This window comes from Mustelus asterias, chromosome 12 (assembly GCF_964213995.1).
Source record: "Mustelus asterias chromosome 12, sMusAst1.hap1.1, whole genome shotgun sequence".
Lineage (NCBI taxonomy): Eukaryota > Metazoa > Chordata > Chondrichthyes > Carcharhiniformes > Triakidae > Mustelus > Mustelus asterias.
Window position 1 is genome coordinate 35,888,676 of NC_135812.1, and position 23,303 is coordinate 35,911,978.

General features: G+C 45.4%; 1 pseudogene; it reads right to left on the reverse strand.

Annotated features, from left to right (window-relative positions):
• Positions 1-12,957: 12,957 nt before the first annotated feature.
• Positions 12,958-13,163, reverse strand: LOC144502077 (U2 spliceosomal RNA; annotated as a pseudogene).
• Positions 13,164-23,303: the final 10,140 nt, after the last annotated feature.

The window sequence follows — 23,303 nt, forward strand, 5'->3', positions numbered from 1 at the left end:
TGAGACCTTATCGAAAGCCTTCTGAAAGTCTAAACAAACTACATCCACTGGTCAACCCTACTAGTTACATCCTCAAAGAATTCCAATAGATTCCTTCAGCTCCTCAATAAAACTTGTCTCTCTCAGAATTTCTGGTACATTATTCATGTCTTCCTTTGTGAAGACTGAAGCAAAGTATGAACTTAATTCCTCGGCCATTTCTTTATTTCCTGTTATGAATTCTCTCGTTTCTGACTGTAAGGGGCCTACATTCATTTTTGTCAATCTTTTTCTCTTTACATACAAGCAAGATTGAGCCCAGAGCTGGGAAGGGACAGCTAAGATACTCGCATTAACTGAATTTGGAGAGGATGCAGCTAACTTTGTGGGGGGAGGACAGGATCACTCCTGTGGTGAAGGGGACCTTGGCCTCCTCAACAACCTAGTACAGATCTCAGTTCCAGCACTTCATCAGATCAAGGACCAAGGAAGGGATTGATTAGGAAGGGAAAAATAGATTTTGAAAGTAAGCTAGCGAGGAGCATAAAAACTGACTGTAAAGTGTTGATCAGTATGTAAAGAGAAAAAGATTGACAAAAATGAATGTAGGCCCCTTACAGTCAGAAACGAGAGAATTCATAACGGGAAGTAAAGAAATGGCCGAGGAATTAAATTCATACTTTGCTTCAGTCTTCACAAAGGAAGACATGAATAATGTACCAGAAATTCTGAGAGGAACAAGTTTTATTGAGGAGCTGAAGGAATCTATTGGAATTCTTTGAGGATGTAACTAGTAGGGTTGACCAGTGGATGTAGTTTGTTTAGACTTTCAGAAGGCTTTCGATAAGGTCTCACATAACAGACTACTATGTAAAGTTAAAGCACGTGGGATTGCAGGTAATTTCTTGAGATGGATAGAAAGCTGGTTAGCAGATAGCAAGCAAAGAGTTGGCATAAACGGGTCTTTTTCTGATTGGCAATCAGTGACTCGTGGGGCTCTGCAGGGATCTGAGTATATGGGCATATGCATGGCAGATGCAGTATAATGTGGATAAATGTGAGGTTATCCACTTTGGTAGCAATAATAGGAGGACAGATTATTACTTGAAGGGTGTAAATTGAGAGAGGTGGATACTCAACGAGATCTTGGTGTCCTCGTGCATCAGTCGCTGAAAGTAAGTGTGCACATGTACAGCAGGCAGTAAAAAAGGCAAATGATATGTTGGCCTTCATAGCGAGAGCATTTGAGTATAGGGATAGGGCTGTTCTGCCGCAATTATATAGGGGGGTTGGTGAGGACACACCTGGAATAGGTGTAGCCTCACTAGGGAGTTTCTCTAGGGGAGTTTCACAGTAACTTCATTGCAGTGTTAATGTAAGCCTTATTTGCGACTAATAAATAAACTTTAAACACCTGGAGTATTGTGTGCAGTTTTGGTGTCCTTATCTGAGGAAGGATGTCCTTACTATAGAGGGAATACAATGAAGGTTTGCCAGGCTGATTCTTGGGATGGCAGGTCTGTCATATGAGGAAAGACTAAGTCGGTTAGGATTATATTCACTGGAGTTTAGAAGAGTGAGAGGGGATCTCTAACAGGGTTAGATAGGGTAGATTCAGAAAGAATGTTCCGAATGGTGGGGGAGTCCAGAACAAGGGGTCATAGTTTGAAGATAAGGGGCAAACCTTTTAGAACTGAGGTGAGCAGAAATTCCTTCACCCGGAGGGTGGTGACTGTGTGGAATTCACTACCGCAGAAAGTAGTTGAGGCCAAAACGGTGTCTGATTTCAAGAAGAAATTAGATATAACTTTTGAGGCTAAAGGGATATGGGGGGAAGGGGGGATCAAGATATTGAATCTGATGATCAGCCATGATCAAAATGAATGGTGGAATAGGCTCAAAGGGCTGAATGGCCTACTCCTGCTTCTAGTTTCTATGTTTCTATGTTAGATCCTAACAATCAAACTGAGGCACATGTATTCAGACGTAGCTTAAGCTTATCCAGTAAAACTCTTTCTTCCTTTTTGCAGGCACCAGCAGACCTTGGCCATGAAGGCAGCTGAGTAGCAGCCCGACCCCTCAAAGCATGTCCAAGGTTGAGGGGCCTCATAAAGAACTGTCACAGAGTTCACCTGCCCCCTCCACCTGCACAGAGCGACAAACATTTTTGTGGGAAGTAGCTCTTGATTGGACTAGGGGTGACTTTCTGGAGTACACCTCACTGACATGTCTCTGCAACACTCGGAGGCAGAGACAGCCAAGCTCTCCGGCATTCGGAAGGCTGCTGGACACCAGTCACCTACTCAGACCCAGTCAGAAGAGGAGCTTCCGGAAGCATCACCAGATCAATGGTGGCGATGCAATGCCAGGCAGCGGAACATTGGCAGAGGTTCGAGTTTCTCAACAGACTAAAGCAAATGATAGAGGAGTCTGTCTGTGTTTTGTCTGATGTTGTGGTTCCGACATGCGAGCACCTCGAGGCCACCATGGGAAGGTTGGCAACCTTCATGGAAACCTTGGTCCAGCAGATCTTGCTGTATTCGCACTAGGTCCTGCATTCCATGGCCACACACTCATCAGGATGTGGGCAACATGAGGACAATGCACCTTGACCTCCCTCCAGGTGCTCCAGTTCCTGCAACAGTCTGGCAGGGTCTGTGTGGCACCAACACCTCAGCGGCATCCATTCTGGACACTCAAATGAGGTGCGGCCACTCAGAATCCCCTCTGTCATTGTTCGCAGCGCAGGGCACTGAAGGTGCTTCTGCCCTGAGCAGGAGGTCCTTATCACGTCCGGGCCGTCCAGGCCTCAGGGCCACCAGAGAATGTCCGCTAAGGTCACCACAGGCATCAGGATGTAGCAGTCAGCAGGCTGCCTCCACCTCTGCTGCAGATGTTGGGGATGCACTGAGGTGTAGCGGTAGGTTTAGGAAAGTAAAAAATTGACATCACTTCTGGTTTACGGGTGTACTATTACTGTTATTTACACTTGTTGAAACTCATTGGATGGGTATGTGAATGTTCTAGTCAACTGAAGGCATTGTGATTTTGTACTTTGAAATCATCTTATCTTGAGATTTAGTCATTCTACCACTCGTGACAGTGTCTCATTGTAAGATGATGTTCATGTGTTGTCAACCTTACTGCACCTAGTCTCCGGACCCTTGTGTGTTGTAAGGGAGATATGTGTAAATCTTGGTTAGGAGTGCTTGGTGGGTAAGTTTTGATCCCTTATTCCTCCAGGGGCAGCAATGGTTGAGGGCATCTTATCAGCAATGATACACCCGTGGCATCTGTTAGCGTCTGAACCCAAGACATGCACTTTAAGATGAGTTTTAAAGTTTAAAGTTTATTTTATTATTGCCACAAGTAGGCTTACATTAACAATGCAATGAAGTTACTGTGAAAATCCCCTAGTCTCCACACTCCGATGCCTGTTCGGGTACATGGAGGGAGAATTTAGCATGGCCAATGCACCTAACCAGCGTGTCTTTCAGACTGTTGGGAGGAAACTGGAGCACCTGGAGGAAACCCATGCAGACACGGGAGAATGTGCAGACTCCGCACGGACAGTGACCCAAGCCAAGAATTGAACCCGAGTCCCTGGTGCTGTGAGGCAGCAGTGCTAACCACTGTGCCACTATGCCGCCCTTATGAGATCCTTATGCTGGTCTGCAGCTCATTAGTGGCAGTGTTTGCATCATTAAATGCCATCAAAAACATCAAGCCTTGTCTCACATAGCTGTTGTTCCTCACTGGACTTAAGTTTACAGAGTGAGCGCAATAGCTGGGCAGCGCTGACTAAAGCTAAGATTTTGTCCCAGCGAGTTTAAAGTTCGGAACGTGCAGGACTCGTTCTTCCTTCGATGGTTCGGCGACACCCTGCGATGACAGGAAATGGCTTAGAGGCTAGAGGAGATGTTTCTAGCTGACCTGACTTAATTTTACCACTCATGGAACTAGTCAGTTGTTACAATATCATAGGCACATCTCCCACATCTTCCTCCATGGCATCAGTATGCTCAAACTGTTCCTAAGCAGCCCTGAGCTCCCTGCACCTCCTCATCTTCAACTTCCGATGAGCTCTCATCTTCCTTCAGTTCATCCTCTGGCAAGGGCTCAACTCTTTGCATAGCCAGATGGTGAAGCACACAGCAAACTGCAATCATGCAGGAAACCCTGTCTGCTGCATATTGCGGAGAGCCACTTGAGTGGTCCAGGCATCTGAATCGCACCTTCAGAAGGGCTATGGTCTACTCTATGACGGAGCATGTGGAGTTGATTTGATTTATTATTGTCACATGTATTAACATACAGTGAAAAGTATTATTTCTTGCACACTATACTGACAAAGCATACTGTTCATAGAGAACGAAAGGAGAGAGTGCAGAATGTAGTGTTACAGTCATAGCTAGGGTGTAGAGAAAGATCAACTTAATCCGAGGTAGGTCCATTCAAAAATCTGATGGCAGCAGGGAAGAAGCTGTTCTTAAGTCAGTTGATCTGTGACCTCAGACTTTTGTATCTCTTTCCTGACGGAGGAAGGTGGAAGAGATAATCATGAGCATCATTACAACTCTCCTCAGCTTGAGTCTGAGGGCGATGCACCAGAGTCATCAGCCAGCTTTTAAGTGGATAGCCCTAATCCCCAGCAACCTGCCCTGCAGATGTTCTGGCCACTCAAAAATCCCAGGCACGTGGCAGTAACTGAGGACATAGCTTCCATTTCCAAAGAGGACTGAAAACAACTATGACTCTCCCAAACTACTACAACCCTGGCTTTGAGTGCTGGTGCGCACCATCCCTAGTGTGCCACACTAATGATCCATAGCCCCCAATTCTGGAGTGTATCCCCTTCCAGTAAAGAATGTAGTTTCCCTTTGATCCCTTTGGTTGTCAGTGTTTCATGCAGTCTTGCCGGTGTCCAGCTCCCAGCCCACTGTCTTCCCTCTGCCTTCCATTGCTCATCACTCTCATCCACCTCCTTGCCTCTCTGCCTGCCATTGTGCCCCCTCACTCTTTCCCCCCTGTTCAGCCTTTCTTCCCCATTGCCCCCCTTGTCTTCACCAGCCTCCCCCTCACCCCTGGTCGAACTTCAGTCTGTTGGACGGGAGACTGCATGAGTCCTACAACACAGTGCTGTCCAGACAGAGAACGGTGTGTGGCACGGGCAGCAAACAAAACCCTGCACTCCTCAATCTCGGGCACAGTACTGATCTGAGCCAATGAAACAGGAAGGTCCATGAGTTCCGCAGCACAGTGCTGTCCATCAAGACCAGCTCGGTGTGGAGTTGGAGGGCACAAACTGATCTCCATTAACCGGGGCGGCACAGTGGCACAGTGATTAGCATTGCTACATCACAGTGCAAAGGACCCGGGTTCGATTCCCGGCTTGGGTCACTGTCTGTGTGGAGTTTGCATGTTCTTCCTGTGCCTGTGTGTGTTTCCACCGGGTGCTCCAGTTTCCTCCCACAGTCCGAAAGACTGGTTAGGTGCATTGACCATGCTAAATTCTCCCTCAGTGTACCCGAACAGGCACCTGAGTGTGGTGACCAGGGGATTTTCACCGTAATCTCATTGAGTGTTAATGTAAGCCTACTTGTGACACTAATAAATAAACTTTAAAAAAACTAAGGATGGTGGCTTTCAGTGCTCAGGAGTGACAGAGCTATATATGTTGCATTCACCTCAAGGTCTCGAGTAAATTGAGGTCCGTCTGGTGCTCACCGATCTTTTTCAGATGGGTTTGAGGCTGATATAAATTTCTGCTGGCGCGATGCAAGATAGGAAGGCGAGATGTGCGGGTTAGGTTGATTGGCCATGCTAACTTGCCCCTTAGTGTCAGAGGGATTAGCAGGGTAAATACATGGGGTTATGGGCATAGGGCCTGGGTGGGATTGTTTTTGGTGCAGGCTCGATGGGCCAAATGGCCCCTTTCTGCACTGTAGGGATTCTATGTGAGGAGATTCCAGCAAGCAGCTGTTTTAATGCACATTCACGAGATGTAAATTAATGCAAATGGTGTTCATGCCACCAGGCAGAGGGAAAACCAAACTGCCACTAACCTGCCACTGGGAGATTTGCAACATGTTTGTACGTGGGTTTCTGAATTTTTGGCTCCCACTAGATTCACCGCTCCCACCTTCCAACAAATCCCTCATGGACAGGTTGGGAGGATTCTGCCCTCAGGCTCTAAACTGTGGCAGCCCCTCCCTGCAACTCTCGACCTCACTTTTCTCCATAAAACGATCTCTATTTGCAAGCATTTGGTCATCAGCCTTAATATTTGCTTATGTAACTTGATGTCTTATCTTATAATGTGCCTGTAAAGCACATTTTATTACATTAACTATATAAACACAAGTTATTGTTTTGATTTGTTTGAGACAGAAACACTCAAAAGTGTGGCCACTAGGTGGCACAACTTTCAACAGAATCATCGTTAGTGTCTGTGTTGTGTGCTGAGTAGTGACGAGCCCTAAGGTGGGTGATAAATATTGAGTTGTTAACCATTGTTTTCCTCAGGTCTGTGTCACTGATGTGCTGACTGTGTGCTATGGAAGTAGCCCAAGCTTTGACAAAACAGTATCCCAGGAGCTAAAACAGAAAATGTTGGAAATGTTCAGCAACATCAGAACGCATCTGGAAAGAGAACTTACTTAGACATAGTTCCTCCAGTCCCATGTGGAACAATGGGCAAGAAGACTCGGTCACTGGCCCCAGATATTTGCAACTTCTTTCGCTGCAGCCCAGGGGATTCCCAGCTCTTGCAGGTTCTCCTTCAATGTATTTCACCAGGTCTTCTTTGGCCGACTCTGCCTTCTTTCCCAACTGACCGTGTCCATTCTGCTGTCACTCTGGCGAGGCGTTCTCTCCGGAGGCAGAATACAAAGAGAACAGATACGTTGATAAGGTGAACAAAACCCTTGCCAAGACATATTTCAAATTGTCCATAGTGCCAAAGAACCTGTGAAGCTCTAAGGGCAGCATTGAACAAAGAGCATAGAATCATAGAATCCCTACAGTGCAGAAGGAGGCCATTCAGCCCATTGAGTTTGCACAGACCACAGTCCCCGCAACCCACATATTTACCCTGCAAATCCTCTGACACTAGTCAATTTAGCATGGCCAATCCACCTATCCACACATCTTTGGACTGTGGAAGGAATCCAGAGGAAACCCACACAGACATGGGGAGAACGTGCAAACAGAGTGACCCGAGGCCGGAATTGAACCTGGGTCCCTAGTGCTGTGGCAGCAGTGCTAATCACTGTGCCATTGTGCCGCCCACAGCATGAGTCAAATGAAAAATAAATACCTCCACCTCCTCCTCTATTCAACAATAGCCACATGTTACCACCCAGCCCTGCCAGACCACACGAGGTGACCTTGGATTTTACTGAGTTCTCGTTTCCTGTTCTGCTGCTAAAGCATCTATTTAGGTTCTAACACATGTACTTTCAAACATGACACTTGTGGAAACACACTATGACCTTGATAACCAGTCATCTAGTAATATCACCACAAAATCTCACAACTGATGACAAACACTTTGGAGCAGACATCAATGAGACTGCATCGTGCTGATAAAATCTTTTCAAGTCTTGAGGGGGAATGTGATAGTAGTGATGGGATTAGATTGACCTGTTGGTGATATAGACTGGATGACGCTTATGGAGACACACAGATCTGGAGGAGATTGCTAATGTTAGTGGGGCTTTAAGACTAGGGGGAAGGATTTGAAAACAAGAATGAGGCAGTGGAAGCTAGTTTGCTAAGCTTCAGATGAGGAATGGTGAGAATGGTGGTGTTGGAAATGTGTGATCTTATCTAGGCGAAGATGTTGGATTTTGAAAGATCCGTAATTTTTGAAGCTGGGTCACACATCAGCAAGTGATAAAAAATTACACGTTGGTGGCAGTGGGAGAGAGGTGGTGTGTACACCAAGTGAATAGAGAGGTAAAGATGTTGATGGAGTCAGAGTCAATAAAAAAATGAAACCTTAAATGCAAATAATTCCTTTCACAACCTGACCATGTTCCAAAGCAGCTTACAGCCAATGAATTACTTTTTGTAGTGTAGTCACTATTATAATGTCAGGATTGTAGCAACAAATTTAGAGCAAGCAAGCTCCCACAAAGAGCAATATGATCATCTGTTTTATTGATGTTTGTTGAGGAATTGGTGTTGTCCATAATACTGGAGGACCTTACTTGCTCTTGTTTGAATAATGCCACAGAATCTTTTACATCGACAAGCAGGGAGGATCTTGGCGCCATGAAAGGCGCAGCTTCAACATTGCAGTGTTCCCTCAGTACTACATTGACATGTCAGCTGAGATTAGTGTTCAAATCTCTGGTATGGAACTTGAACACAATCTTCTGACTCAGTTGAGTGTGCTACCACTGAGCCACACCTGGAAGGAAATTATTATGAAAGTCGAGAAAGGATGCCTCATCATTATGCTGGAGGAAGTTTCAGTTCACTTTAATTCTGGGCAGACAGCTGAGAGTGGTTGGGGTTGATGGTGGAGAGGTGCCACCCAATGCCTCACCTAAAGCAGACTCCATACCAGTCTGCTGTTTATCCCTCCGGCTCTCCATTATCTGAAGGAGTTATGGATTTCCATGCTGGAATGTAACAGATTAGGCAATCCTGCCAAATGAGACTGAGCAGGGGCAGCCAGGGTAAAGCTCCCACCAGGGCTTTACCTATTGGCCCTCACACTACCACCTCTCCTGTCCTTCCACCCCATCTCTGACCCCCTTCTTCAAGCCTATCCAGTGATGCAGACAAAGCTTCACCTTGATGTCTCTTTATAAGTTCTGACATGCTAATTGGTGATCTGGAGCTCAGTATAAGTGTAAGAGGCAGCTCAGGTAGACTTGTTTTGACGAAGACCACTGCTTCCTGTTCCATCTCCTGTAAAAGAGAGCAGAAGGAACAGGAACTTAACAAATTCACCACCGTTTTAGAAAATAGTGATGAGCTTATCTTGCATGCAGACTGCAGGCAATCTTTAAGTTTATTTCTTAGTGTCACAAGTAGGCTTACATTAACACTGCATTGAAGTTACTGTGAAAATTCCCTAGTCGCCGCATTCCAGCACCGGTTCGGGTACACTGAGGGAGAATTTAGCATGGCCAATGCACCTAACCCGCATGTCTTTTGGACTGTGGGAGGAAACCGGAGCACCCGCAGGAAACTCACGCAGGCACGGGGAGAATGTGCAAACTCCGCACAGTCAGTGGCCCAAGCCGGGAATCGAATCTGGGTCCCTGGCACTGTGAGGCAGCAGTGCTAACCACTGTGCCACCATGCCACCCACAATAGGTAAATTCTCTACACTGGGGATTCCAGATTGGATGGCTTCCTTGTGGAATATCTCCATTCAGGCTGCAAACCTGATCCTGGGCTTCCAGTGACTTGCTCATTTAATTCCCGTGCTTGCTCTCACACTGACATTCTTGTCCTCGGCCTATTGCAGTGTGGCAATGAAGCTCAGTGCAAGTTCGAGGGACAGCATCTCACCTTTTGATTAGGCACTTTAGAACCTCCTCAACTCAACACTGAGTTCAACAATTTCAGACTGTAATCCCCATTCCCCCCTTTCCCCATTTTGTCTCTTTTGCAGGTTTCAGTGTCAATTTTTAAATTCTGGTTTTTGATTTTGGATAGTAGCTCTTCATTATTCTGCCAATTACACCTCCTCTGGGCCCATCTTTTGTTTCCTTATTTGTCTCATTGCCACTCCTTTTGTCTATTTCCGCCTACACCTTGTTATTTAATAGCTCTCATCTTCCACCCTGTCACAGGCCTTTCCTTTTGTTTTTCTACTCTCCCCGATTGCACCGCCTTAAAACCTATTACATTTCTAACTCTTGTCAGATCGAATGCGAGTGGGCAGCACGGTGTCACATGGTTAGCACTGCTGCCTCACAGCTCCAGGGTTCAATTCCAGCCTTGGGTGACTGTTTGCACATTCTCCCCGTGTCTGCGTGGGTTTCCTCTGGGTGCTCCAGTTTCCTCCCACAGAACAAAGATGTGCAGGTTAGATGGATTAGCCATGGGACATGTGTGAGGTTTTGGGAGTAAGACAGGGTGGTGGGATGGGGGTGCGGGGGGGTGGGGGGGGGGTACTGGGTAGGATGCTGTTTTGGACAGTTGGTGTCGACTCAATTGGCCGAATGGCCTCTTCTGTACCTTAGGAATTCTATGATTCTATGAATGAAGAGCCATCAAACTGAAATGATAACTCTGTTTCTCTCTCCTCAGATACTGCCAGTTTTGTTTATTTTACTGGTTTTATTTCAGATTTTCAGCATCTGCAGTATTTTGCTCTTGATTAAGAAAATACTGATTGGTTACTGATGTCCTGTCAGTGCGGCTTGGAATGGGCTGCTCTCCATGGTTACAATTTAAGGCCCAGGTTAATTTCAGGAAAAGACAAAAAAGTTTTGCTAATTTGCTCCCCAGGTTGGGATGCCGTAACTGACCAGGAAACCTAAGGAGTTGCTGCTGATCCTTTGGAAGAAATGTGCACGGATATCCGAAGTGGAAGAGTGTCAAGCATGTCTTCCCTGGTAGAATAGCATGCTTATACTCTGTTTAATTTCACACAGGCTGAATAATCACCTGTGTGATTCAGCCTGTGTGCAGCCTTTACACTGTTACAAACTGACCTCATAATAGTCCAGCCCTATTACAATGTGACAGGTTAGCCCTAAGATAGTGCAAACCTGAAGCTGATACCAGTTAGGCACAGTACTGGCTGTGGGTCAGGGCCTTAACCTTGACTGGAAGATGCTTGTTGCCCAGTTTGAAGTACAGCCCATCTTGAGCATTTAAGGCTGGGATTTAGAGTTAAAGTCACTCAGCCCATCCATTTTTCTCTCTTGTGAATCACACACACTGGCCTGGTGCCTCAGACTATCTTTGCTTTTTAATCAGAAAAGATATTTGTGGATTGAGCAGAAAATGAAAAAATTGCAAAATCACATACCAGCTAGCAACCCTTAGCTGACTCCCACTGGCCCATCCTACGCTGAGGCCAGTACAAGATTGCCGTTCTCACATCAGCATATCAAACACAAGTACAGCTGAGAAATCTCTCACAATCCAAGCATCCTTAAGGGAAACCAACTAAACCTGGTGATACATCAAAGCTTGAATGATTGCAACTTATACAAACATAACTGCAATACTCGGATATCTCATCAACGCATTGTGAAAGAAGAAAGTACTTAGCATTTATAGAACTGCTGTCACAACCACGGGATGTTCTAATGCTGATGAACTAGTTTTTTGAGGTGTTGTCGCTGTATTGGTGTAAGGATAAGCAACAGCCAATTCACACACAGCAAGATCACACAAGCACCAGTGAGGTAAATGAGTACTTTTTGTGTCATGTTGATTTGCGGGATAAATAGCCAGGATATTGGGGTAGTTCCCATGTCTCAGACCATGATAATATCTACCTGAGAAATAGCTCACCCGAAAGATAGATCTATAGGGGGCTGAAGGGCCTGTTCCTGTGCTGTACTTTTCTTTGTTCTTTGTGCATTTCATTTGATCAGGGATGTGGGTGAAGCAGCAGTTGCTGCCGTTCTGAGTTACCCTGTGACATTAAAATCAGCCACAAAATCTGGGATAGTCATCATTGCAAAACTTACATTCCTAATTGTATTCATACAATCATCATCACCGCAATCTATACATAGCTGATCACCAGAAGCACATGATAAAAAAGGTGAACAAAGCCAATTTGACCCATCATAATTCATTGCTGATTTGTAGGAGTTTTTAAGCTCATAATTCTTGTGGGAGTGAACTATCAAAAAGTCCAGCCATGAGTCTACTTTAATGAGATAAAGCCAGAAGTTTATTAAGTTCTGAGGGAAACTACAGCAATAAATCCAGGCAATGGTTTATAATTTAATGTGGGTGATATACTTCCCGTATTATGACTAGGAGGGGAGTGCATAACTTCTTTTGCAGCATTTGATCTCCTGGTTCTCAAGCTTCTTTCTCTCTCTCTCTCTCTCTCATCTTAATTTCTCGTTTCTCGATTTTTCTGCTGCACAAATCTGATCAGGAGGCTCTCTTTTATCCCTGCTCTTATCCAATTAACCCCTTCCTCTCCCCAATCATCTTCAGCCTAGTGGTTGAGCATAGTTCATAAGGGTGTTGCTAATCCTATATAATTACATAATACCCTTCGTATTTACCATTATATTTTAAGGTATTTACATCTGTTGGTCTTTTATCTCATACTGAGAGACATTTCTGCCTTTAGCTTACACAAGCAGCCTTCAAGGTCTCAGCTACCATTCTGCACTAAGCTTTTAAAACTTGGCATAAAGTCCAGAGTCTCATTACCTTGGCATCGTTCTATACTGTGCCTTATTTCTAAGTTTACCATTCTTACATACTACTGACAAGTTTCTAATAAAGTAAGACGTTAGATTTTAGCAGTTAGTGTTCTAGTTAGTAAGCTAATAATTTTACACATCCATCCAGCAAGAACTGACAGAGTCTTCTGTGCAACATCCATCTTCTGTGTAACCTTTGCCCCCATTTTGTTTCAAGCTCTTTTGTTTATTTCTCTCGTTTCTTTCTGAATTTCTTTGCATTCACACAGTTGCTCTTGTGTTATTCACTCCTCCAGAGACATCTTTTGGTTGGCCTTGCATCCTTTGTCATTTACTCTCTCTTTCCATCCACCCTATCATCCTTACATTTTTAACTTTTTTCAGTTCTGAAAGATCACTGCAAACCTGAGAAGTTAATCCTGTTTCTCTCTCTACAGACACTGCCTGAATTCCAGAGGACTTTAAGCATCTTTTTTTTAATACTTTTCCAATTCAATCAAATCAAATCCAATTCAGAGTCTCAACAAGTTGAGACATTTCAGATCCAGGCTGACAACACAGGGCGAGCGACCAAAACACCCTGTCCTGGGCCTGATCTACATGAGCCAAGCTGATTGGAGAAGGGGGAGGTTCCTCCTCCAAGACTTGAGCTCATTTGCATCTTAGCCAAAAGGCCAAGATGCCGCTTTAAAAAATGGCTTCATATGAAACATATGAAGCCTCAGTGCAACCCAATGACCTCAACCAAGTGCGGCCGACCATGGGCTGCCGACCATACTACACTTGATCTTAGCCAAAAGGCCGAGAAGCGATTTCCAGTATCTTCTGCTTTTTTTTCCAGGTTCCCAGCATCCATAGAATTTTACGCTTGTAGAATTGTTACAAATAAGTCCAAAGTTTTCACCTCTTCTGGTCTATGTGGAAGCTCATTCACGGTGTGAGTTACTCTTTGTGTGAAAAAATACCTGACACCCATCTTAAATTTATATTTTATTCATTTGAATTGTTATTCCCTTGTCCTACTCTTCATTTAAATGATTATTCTGGGGACAGAATTTAATGGGTATAATGGGAGTCTCACCCATCTTCTCTTTGGGAGGCCTGATGCAATTATCAAGTAATCAGGCATTTAACCGGGTAGGATCGGGCCTCCCACTCAATTAAGGCCCTGGTGAGTCCTGCCCATGAGAGCTGCTGACCAATCAGAGGCCAGCAGCTCTCCTGCACTGGCAGTGCCATCAGAAGCAGTGGCCACTTCTCGTACTATACTCAGATCTGCAGGAGAAGTTGGCCATGGCTCCCCAAACAGAGGGGAGCCTGAGTGATATGGGGATTGTGGGAAGGGAGTCCCTGGCCAAGGGTAGGAAAGGGCCCTGACAGTGGCTGGCTACCTGAAGTCCCTCCAGGCCCTTCCTGATGCTCAGTCCAGGACTCAGAAGGATTTCTCAGTCTCTTGGTTGGACACAGAATGTCTGAGAAGGGTTTGTAGCTGAGAACGAGGGACCTTTCCTGACCCTCCCACCCCCACCCCCACCTCCCCACTGACACCCCTCCTCACCCCCTTGGGCTGCTCAGATGGCAAGTGCCCCACTTGTCACTGGTGACAGGATGAAACCCTTAAATGTCTCCCACCCTGAGCTTTATTGGAATGAGTCAGGGAGGTGATGGAATCCTCAACCCACATTCTCCCACCCAATCAAATGGTCCTGCACCTCTGAACTCATCCCGAGGGCTGGGAATGGTGGGCGTCATTAAATTATGCCCGAGAGTTACCTTTTCCATTTTTTTCCAGGCTTAGAAACTCAACAGTAACTGCCTCCAATGTTTGTGTTCTTGGAACTGGACCCAGTAATAAAAAGATGGTCTGATTAAATTAAATAGTTGGACTTTCTCTGATTTATATTTTAATGTTTTGGCTATGCAAACTGACATTCCATTGGTTTTGCTCCTCTGCCAAATGCCAAGTTTATTAAGACTCCTACATGAGTTTCCACTTCAGCCTCAGCTATTTTAACACCATTCATGGTGGGCGTGTAACACATTCTTCTTTCCAATTGCAGTAATTTACACTTGCCTGCATTAAATTTCAGTTATAATTATTCTACCCACAAACATATATTATCCAACTCATCTGTAATTATTCAGCAGCCTCTGCTGCTACTATTGCCCCTCCTAGTTTGGTATTATCTGTGAATTTGATCACTTTTCATTGATGGGGAGATATTCAACATACAGCCATCCAGCTCTCCAGTGTGAGAGGCACAAGACCTCCAAGTATTGCATTGCAATCAGTTGTGCTCAAACTACATGGAATTATGGGGACATCACATTGACTTGTACAAATTTCAGTCATTCAGAGCCATTTGAATCATAGAATCATAGAAACCCTACACTGCAGAAGGAGGCCATTCGGCCCATCGAGTCTGCACCAACAACAAATCCACTCCAGACCCTAAGCTACGGGGTTCTAATAAATACATGTAAATGAGTGTCTTGCGCCTGATTAAGGAGCTGCAATCCAATTGGACTTTGTATGCCTTCATTCTAAAACCTGCTGCAACAAACTTTTAAAACTCGCAAAGAGGTTTGCCAATGTTATTTGGAGCGATCCTCAGCTCCAAGCCTCCAGTTTGTCATTTCAGACTGCTTTTGAACTTTAAGTCCATTTCTAGTTCTGCCTCAGAGGATTTTGATATTGTAGCAGGACTGGAAACCTGATGGAAGCATTCAAACGGGCAATTCCCAGAAAGATGGGCACAAATTTGGGAAGCAGGGAGTATATTCAAGTATTTCATCCTTCTCGTATGTTTAATACTTCTCTTAGCTGGCATCTTCACTATATAGCAGACATGATTCTAAAAATGCCAAAAGTACATGCTCCCTTTAAGAAGAACAGACTGTCATTAAGTAGCGTCTCAGCCACTTAATTTCCTGCATAACCAAGTGACGAGTTGCCAAAACCCAGCATGAGTAACACCAGCAGTGAACAAATTATAATCAAATGAATCATAGGTTTGTCAAGCCCATTTGTTGCTTGTTCTTTTGCAAGTTAAATTTCTCCCCGTGAGTTACAGAATGTATGTCATTAAAAAAAGTCCTGATTCCTATACTGACAGCACTACAATCACAACTACCTCACATTGCGACATAACTTCAACTTTCAACCAATCTCTGAGTGAATTTTTCCTGCCCCTCGCAGGATTGTCTGGGAACTGGAAATCTGTCTGCGGCATGGTGTCACAGTGGTTAGCACCGCTGCTTCACAGCACCAGGGACCCGGGTTCAATTCCAGCCTTGGGTGACTGTGCGGAGTTTGAACATTCTCCCCGTGTCTGTGTGGGTTTCCTCTGACTGCTCCCAAAGTCCAAAAATGTGTAGGTTAGGTGGACTGGCTGTGCTAAATTGCCCCTTCATATCTGAAGATTTGTAGGTTAGATGGATTAGCCATGGTAAATGCATGAGGTTACAGGGATAGGGTGAGGGAGAGGGCTTGGATAAGAGGCTCTGTCAGAGGGTCGGTCCAGACTCAATGGGCCAAATGGTCTCCCTCTGCACTGTAGGGATTCTATGTGATGGATACCCAACCATTTGTTGCAATGATGGAGGAAAAAAACCCTGGAAATACACATGGAAATATTGAATATTATAATAGAATCCCTACAGTGCAGAAGGAGACCTTTTGGCCCATCGAGTCTGCACCGACTGTCTAAGAGAGTGTCTTACCCAGGCTCTGTCCCCCGCCCCATCTCCATAACCCTGCACATTCACCATGGTTAATTGATCTACCCTAAATAAAAGCAAATTACTGCGGATGCTGGAATCTGAAACCAAAAGAGAAAATGCTGGAAAATCTCAGCAGGTCTGGCAGCATTTGTAAGGAGAGAAAAGAGCTGACGTTTCGAGTCCAGATGATCCTTTGTCAAAGCCTTTTAGTTCATCAGCTTTTTTCTCTCCTTACAGATGCTGCCAGATCTGCTGAGATTTTCCAGTGTTTTCTAATCTACCCCAAACTTCTTGCGTCACTAAGGAGCAAGTTAGCGTGGCCAATCCACCTAAATTTCACATCTTCGGATTGTGGGAGGAAACCGAAAGCACCTGGAGGAAACCCATGGACACATGGGAAGAACGTGCAAACTCCACACAGACAATGACCCAAAGCTTATTTTTTAAAATGGACACAGAACCTGAAGATGGCTGAGAATATACAACTAGCTTGTGACAAGACTGGCTGCAGGGGATTCTCCAAGAAACAATGGGACCCCTCCCTGTACTTCCAGTCATCCAAAGACTGATTACAATCTCCCTTAAAGACAAAGGGACATAAAGACAATCTTATCTGAAAGACGCTGGGTATAACTTCCCAGATGGGAGTATGTATCCTGGGTCTCCAGCTGGAATGTGCAGTGAAAGAGGTTAAAAGACTGCTTGTGACCACAGTGTGTGTCAGTCTGTCTATGTGTTTATGTGCTGTGAGAAAATATCAGCTGACGATTGCCACACGGAAGGTGACACAGTGACCAAGGCAGGGCCCATGCAGGGCTTTTGCAGGAACATCTAAAACTCTGGACGGTATTTTATGACCTCACTCGGGCGAGGCTTGTAAAATCCCGCTCGAAGACAAAGGAGAATTCCGCTCTGCGAGCCGCGCCTGTCCCGATTCCGAGGCGGGCATGGCGGTAAAATTCTGGCATCTGTCTCTGACTGTGAAAGTTAATCAGCCAACAGAAGGATTGCAGCTGGAAAAATAACTAAAATCTTGACAAAACCACAGGATATCTGAACCAAAGAACCAACTATTCACCAGCCAAAGTCAACTATTAGAATCAACCTGTATCAGCCGCAACACATCATCATCTACTCCTGGTAGCTCAAGGTCTGTTCCATATAACCTTTTATTTATATTTACTTACAATTGGACTCAATTCTTATTTCTAATCCATATGAACATAGATGTATGTGTGCTTTACTGTATCTCCCTGTTCCCCCTGACCTTTTTAGTAGCTAATTCACTCAAGAAAGCCTGATTAAATTGGCTCCTTTTTAAACAGATCAATTGGGTTTGGAAAAGCTATGCAAAGGAAAGGGAACTTTGTTCAATTAAACCTTTGTTGCTGCCAGCAGAGGGTGTGTTGAATAAAGACAGGGAGCCAGTTATTTCTCCTCACCTGGGTTTGTACAGTTTCAGGGTATTCCAGCAGAATGGTGACAAGTCGAGTGGTCTTGCCCGGATCAACAACTTTTGTGGAACCTCGTAAGACCATAAGATGTAGGAGCAGAATTAGGCCATTCGGCCCATCGAGTCTGCTCCGCCATTCGATCGTGGCTGATATGTTTCTGAACTCCATTCTCCCACCTTTTCCCCGTAACCTTATGCCGATCAAGAACCTTTCTATCTCTGCCTTAACTATACTCAATGACCTGGCCTCCACAGCCTTTTGCGGCAATGAATTCCATAGATTCACCACTCTCTGGCTCAAGGAATTGCTCCTCATCTCAGTTCCAGAGGGTCGTTCCTTTACTCTGAGGCTGTCCCCTTGGATCCTATTCATAAAAAATAATCACACAGATCCTAATTCCTCAGAACACGTAGCAAACATTTTGTCATTAAAAAGTATGCTTGACCTTTAGGACCCAGGAGGAACAAGATGCTGATACTGAGTGATGTGGTGGAGTGCAGCTACCTGTCCCACTGGTAAAATCAATCTATTTACAGCTACCTGTGTGGCTGCTGACTAAAACTGCAGCATTACTGATTAACTGGCTTGTTTATACTTTGTTTCTCTGGCTTCAGCTTTTCCCACAGATGTCTGCCTCATTTATATTTTCCTGACAAACCAGTCCCTTCAACAGCCTTGCCCTTGTCAGGGAGGGTCGGTATCCTCTCAGTCAAGCAATCAGGATGAAGGTCACCACATCACAGCCCTTCTTTCAGCACTGTCCAATCAGCACTCTGGTTTATATTTGAAAGGGCCACAGGTGAAAGGGCAATGAGACTGAGAGAATTGTATTGGCTGAGCTCTCACATGGGCATTCGCAGTGTCAGGTAGCAAATTTGATCCAAGTATGGGGGAGCTTCAGTAAAACAAGCTGCTATGCTCAATCCTTCAGCAGAGGGCAATATAATTGTTCTAGCAACAAGGTGTGGTGCATACTGAACACAAGGCCCGGCTTTGTCAGGATACACCAGGTTTACCCTGATGCACTGTAAGGAATGAGAATCAAAGGCACTTAACATGCAGACTGGAAGCAACTTTACATTCTTATGGAAGCTTATTTTTAAGCGTGAACTATGTTGAATAAGGGCCTCACAGCATTGCAACACTGACAATTACTTCAGGGCAAAATTAACACCATGACTGGAGAGCTATTTTTGTCAGTGTTATGTCCCTTTAACTGCTGTGGTGTCACACAGTGGGAAAAGGGTTGGAGATTCTCCTGCTGTTCACTTGCACTTTGATGACAATCTTTGAAACTAAGGATGAGAATTTTAAAATGGAGGCACTGCCAGACTAGAAACCAATATAGATCAACAAGCATAGGGTTGATAGTGAAAGTTAAGACACAGGCAGCAGAGCTTTGGATGAACTCAAGTTTATGGTAAGTTGAAGATGAAAGGCAGCCAGGAAACGAGGAGAATTGAGCTTAGAGATAAGTAGATAGGGGTGGATCCTGGCGATATTATGGAGGTTGAAGTAGGCAGTCTTAACGATTCAGAAGTTTATCTCAGAGTCAAATACAAACTAAAATTGGGAACAGTGTGCTTTAGTCCCAGACATTTGTCAAGAAGATGGATGTGGTCACTGCCTAGAAAATGGATTTTGTGGCGGCTTCAATCTTCACAATGTAAAGCAAACCTTTGTTTACCCTCAGTAAATGTGTGATTGATGTGTTCTTTTATTTAACATCATGCTTCAATATGTTCCCCAGTTCCTGAGGCAGTTCTCGCTGCTCTGTGAATTTTTTAATTTATTGATACGTTCATAGGATATGGGATATTCCCAGCTGGCAAAGCTGGTATTTTTTGCCAATCTTTAATTGTCTTTGAAAAGCGGGTGGTGAACCGCTGCACTCTGTGAGCTGAAGGTACTTCCATTCTGCTGTTAGGTAGGGAGTCGCAGGATTTTGTGACAATGAGGATACAGTGAAAACTCAGGAGGTTGTGTGATTTGGAGGGGTGAATGGTTGTGGTTATATTCCCATGCGTCCATTGCCCTCTAGGTGGTACAGCTGGTGGGTTATGGAGATGTTCTACTGAGTGATGCTTGAGACTGAGGCTAGCAATGTCTGAGAGCAGGGATCTGATCCAGGTTCACCTCAGCATTCACCGTCATCACAACTTGTTGAGATGTAACATTCTGGCTCAATGAATGGGATGAGCTTACACTTTAATGAAAGCTTTCACGGCAATGAGTGAGTGAATGACTGAACAAGGTGAGGATAAATTAGCTTCCAACTTCTCCAAATCTTGCTTCCATTAAAATAGTGTGACAGGAGTTTGTCCACTGATTGGAGAATCGGTGGGAACCGATGTAGTTCTAAGAACCCAGTTCTAAGTTCTAAGAACCCAGCATTGACTCAAGGGGAGAGGGCCAACATGGTTAAATACCTGTCAGGCACTGGCTGGCGTCAGGCCTCCCACTGGTTTCAGCACCCGAGAGGCAGAAGATCTGCCCCCTGAGAGCTGTCGGCCAATTGGAGACCAGCAGTCTTCATTGCCAGCAGTACCACTGATAGTATTGGCTGCTCTCTGGAATGTTCAAGGTCTTCACCAACGTTGGATCCCCAGACACAGGTGAATGGGATAGGATAGGAGTCACGGGAAGATGCCTGCCAGAGTGGGGTAGGGTGGCAAGGGATGTGGGAGCAAGTGCAAGGGGCGGCTGTCAGTGTCCATCCCCTTCCTGATGCCAGGTCGTTTGATCGGGCTCTGAGTGTCTGACAATGAGGGACCCTGCTCTAATACCATATGACATGGTTTGTGGGCAGTTCTTAGGAGGCGACAGAGAGTTCTGCGACTCCCATTAAATCCCTGCGTCACCGCTAAATTCTAGTAGGTTCAGGGATAATTGGTGTCAAATGGTTCATTTAATGAACCTAATTGACTTCCTGGCACCGGCTGGCGGGATTCCTGCATCAAGCACTTCCAGCCCTGTACAGTTTGCCTAAGTCTCACAACACCAGGTTAAAGTCTAACAGGCTTATTTGGTAGCAAAAGCCACACAAGCTTTCGAAGCACTGCTCCTTCATCAGGTGAGTGGGATTTCAGTTCACAAACAGGGCATATTAAGACACAAACTCAATTTATAAAATAATGGTTGGAATGCGAGTCTTTACAGGTAGTCAAGCCTTAAAGGTACAGACAATGTGAGTGGAGAGAGGGTTAAGGACAGGTTAAAGAGATGTGTATTGTCTCCAGCCAGGACAGTTAGTGAGATTTTGCAAGCCCAGGCAAGTCGTGGGGGTTACAGACAGTGTGACATTAACCCAAGATTCCGGTTGAGGCCATCCTCATGTGTGCGGAATTTGGCTATCAGTCTCTGCTCAGCGACTCTGCGCTGTCGTGTGTCATGAAGATCGCCTTGGAGAATGCTTACCTGAAGATCAGAGGCTGAATGCCCGTGACCACTGAAGTGTTCCCCAACAGGAAGAGAACACTCTTGCCTGGTGATTGTCGAGCGGTGTTCATTCATCCGTTGTTGTAACATCTGCATGGTCTCCCCAATGTACCATGCCTCGGGACATCCTTTCCTGCAGTGTATCAGGTAGTCATGATGTGGAGATGCCGGCGTTGGACTGGGGTAAACACAGTAAGAAGTTTAACAACACCAGGTTAAAGTCCAACAGGTTTATTTGGTAGCAAAAGCCACACAAGCTTTCGAAGCTCTAAGCCCCTTCTTCAGGTGAATGGGAATTCTGTTCACAAACAGAGCTTATAAAGACACAGACTCAATTTACATGAATAATGGTTGGAATGCGAATACTTACAACTAATCAAGTCTTTAAGAAACAAAACAATGGGAGTGGAGAGAGCATCAAGACAGGCTAAAAAGATGTGTATTGTCTCCAGACAAGACAGCCAGTGAAACTCTGCAGGTCCACGCAACTGTGGGAGTTACAAATAGTGTGACATGAACCCAATATCCCGGTTGAGGCCGTCCTCGTGTGTGCGGAACTTGGCTATCAGTTTCTGCTCAGCGACTCTGCGCTGTCGTGTGTCGCGAAGGCCGCCTTGGAGAACGCTTACCCGAATATCAGAGGCCGAATGCCCGTGACCGGGCCAGTCACGGGCATTCGGCCTCTGATATTCGGGTAAGCGTTCTCCAAGGCGGCCTTCGCGACACACGACAGCGCAGAGTCGCTGAGCAGAAACTGATAGCCAAGTTCCGCACACACGAGGACGGCCTCAACCGGGATATTGGGTTCATGTCACACTATTTGTAACTCCCACAGTTGCGTGGACCTGCAGAGTTTCACTGGCTGTCTTGTCTGGAGACAATACACATCTTTTTAGCCTGTCTTGATGCTCTCTCCACTCCCATTGTCTTGTTTCTTAAAGACTTGATTAGTTGTAAGTATTCGCATTCCAACCATTATTCATGTAAATTGAGTCTGTGTCTTTATAAGCTCTGTTTGTGAACAGAATTCCCACTCACCTGAAGAAGGGGCTTAGAGCTTCGAAAACTTGTGTGGCTTTTGCTACCAAATAAACCTGTTGGACTTTAACCTGGTGTTGTTAAACTTCTTACTGTGTATCAGGTAGACAACGTTGGCTGAGTTGCAAGTGTATGTACCGTGTACCTGGTGGATGGTGTTCTCACGTGCGATGATGGCATCCGTGTCGATGATCCTTCATGTCTTGCAGAGGTTGCTGTGGCAGGGTTGTGTGGTGTTGTGGTCACTGTTCTAGTGACTTTTGCTACCAAATAAACCTGTTGGATTTTAACCTGGTGTTGTGAGACTTCTTACTGTGTTTACCCCAGTCCAACGTCGGCATCTCCACATCATGGCTACCATCGACACCGCAAACCGCCGGCTCCAAGTGGAGAGGATCTCCAAGAAGGTCGCGCAAATCGACACAGACATCAAGCTTCTACAAAGATGCAAGAAAGCAGACAAGATACTGAAAGGACTACAGATCACGAACCCACTCAGGTCAACCTATAACACAGACTACGCTGAGAGACTTTGCCGTCGCACCTCTCTCACACTCCTCAATCATCTCGTACACCAGCTCTACAGCAAACACCGCATCCTGGAAACCAAGATAGAGTCCATATTCTCAACTTGCGCTCAGGACGCAGACCAGCTGCAAAACTCTGCCAAGCAGATGAGACAAAGGACTACGCCATCTACATGCACACCAAGAACAGGAAACTTGAGAAACTCGGCATCACCACCAGCAGCAACCAAGCTTCCCCCGGTACCACAGTAGAAAACTGCACCACTGCAGGGAAGTCCATTGTCAACTTGTCGGACTACACAATTCAACCAGATGAAATCGAAGTTCTCAGCCGAGGGCTCAATTTCTGCCCCACCACCAAAATAGACCCCATCAGTCTCGCGGCGGACAGAGAGGAATTCATCAGGCGAATGAGGCTGTGGGAATTCTTCCACAAACCCCAAGGGGCCAACAACGAACACAATGAGACAGCCAATGAACCGAACAGCCGACAGAGAGATCCGCAGTGCAGCAACCGAAGAGGAAAGAGTCGAATTGGACTCCTCCGGAAGGCCCAAGCCGACAGGAGGTGCGTCAACACCAGATTCATCAGCCGCACTCACAAGACAGCCCCGAACATCACCCAAGCACAACGCAACGCCATCTGCGCTCTCAAGACCAACCGCAACATTGTCATCAAACCAGCAGACAAAGGAGGAGCCATCATCATACTGAACAGAACAGATTATTGCAAAGAAGTGTACCGACAACTGAACAACGAGGAACACTACAGA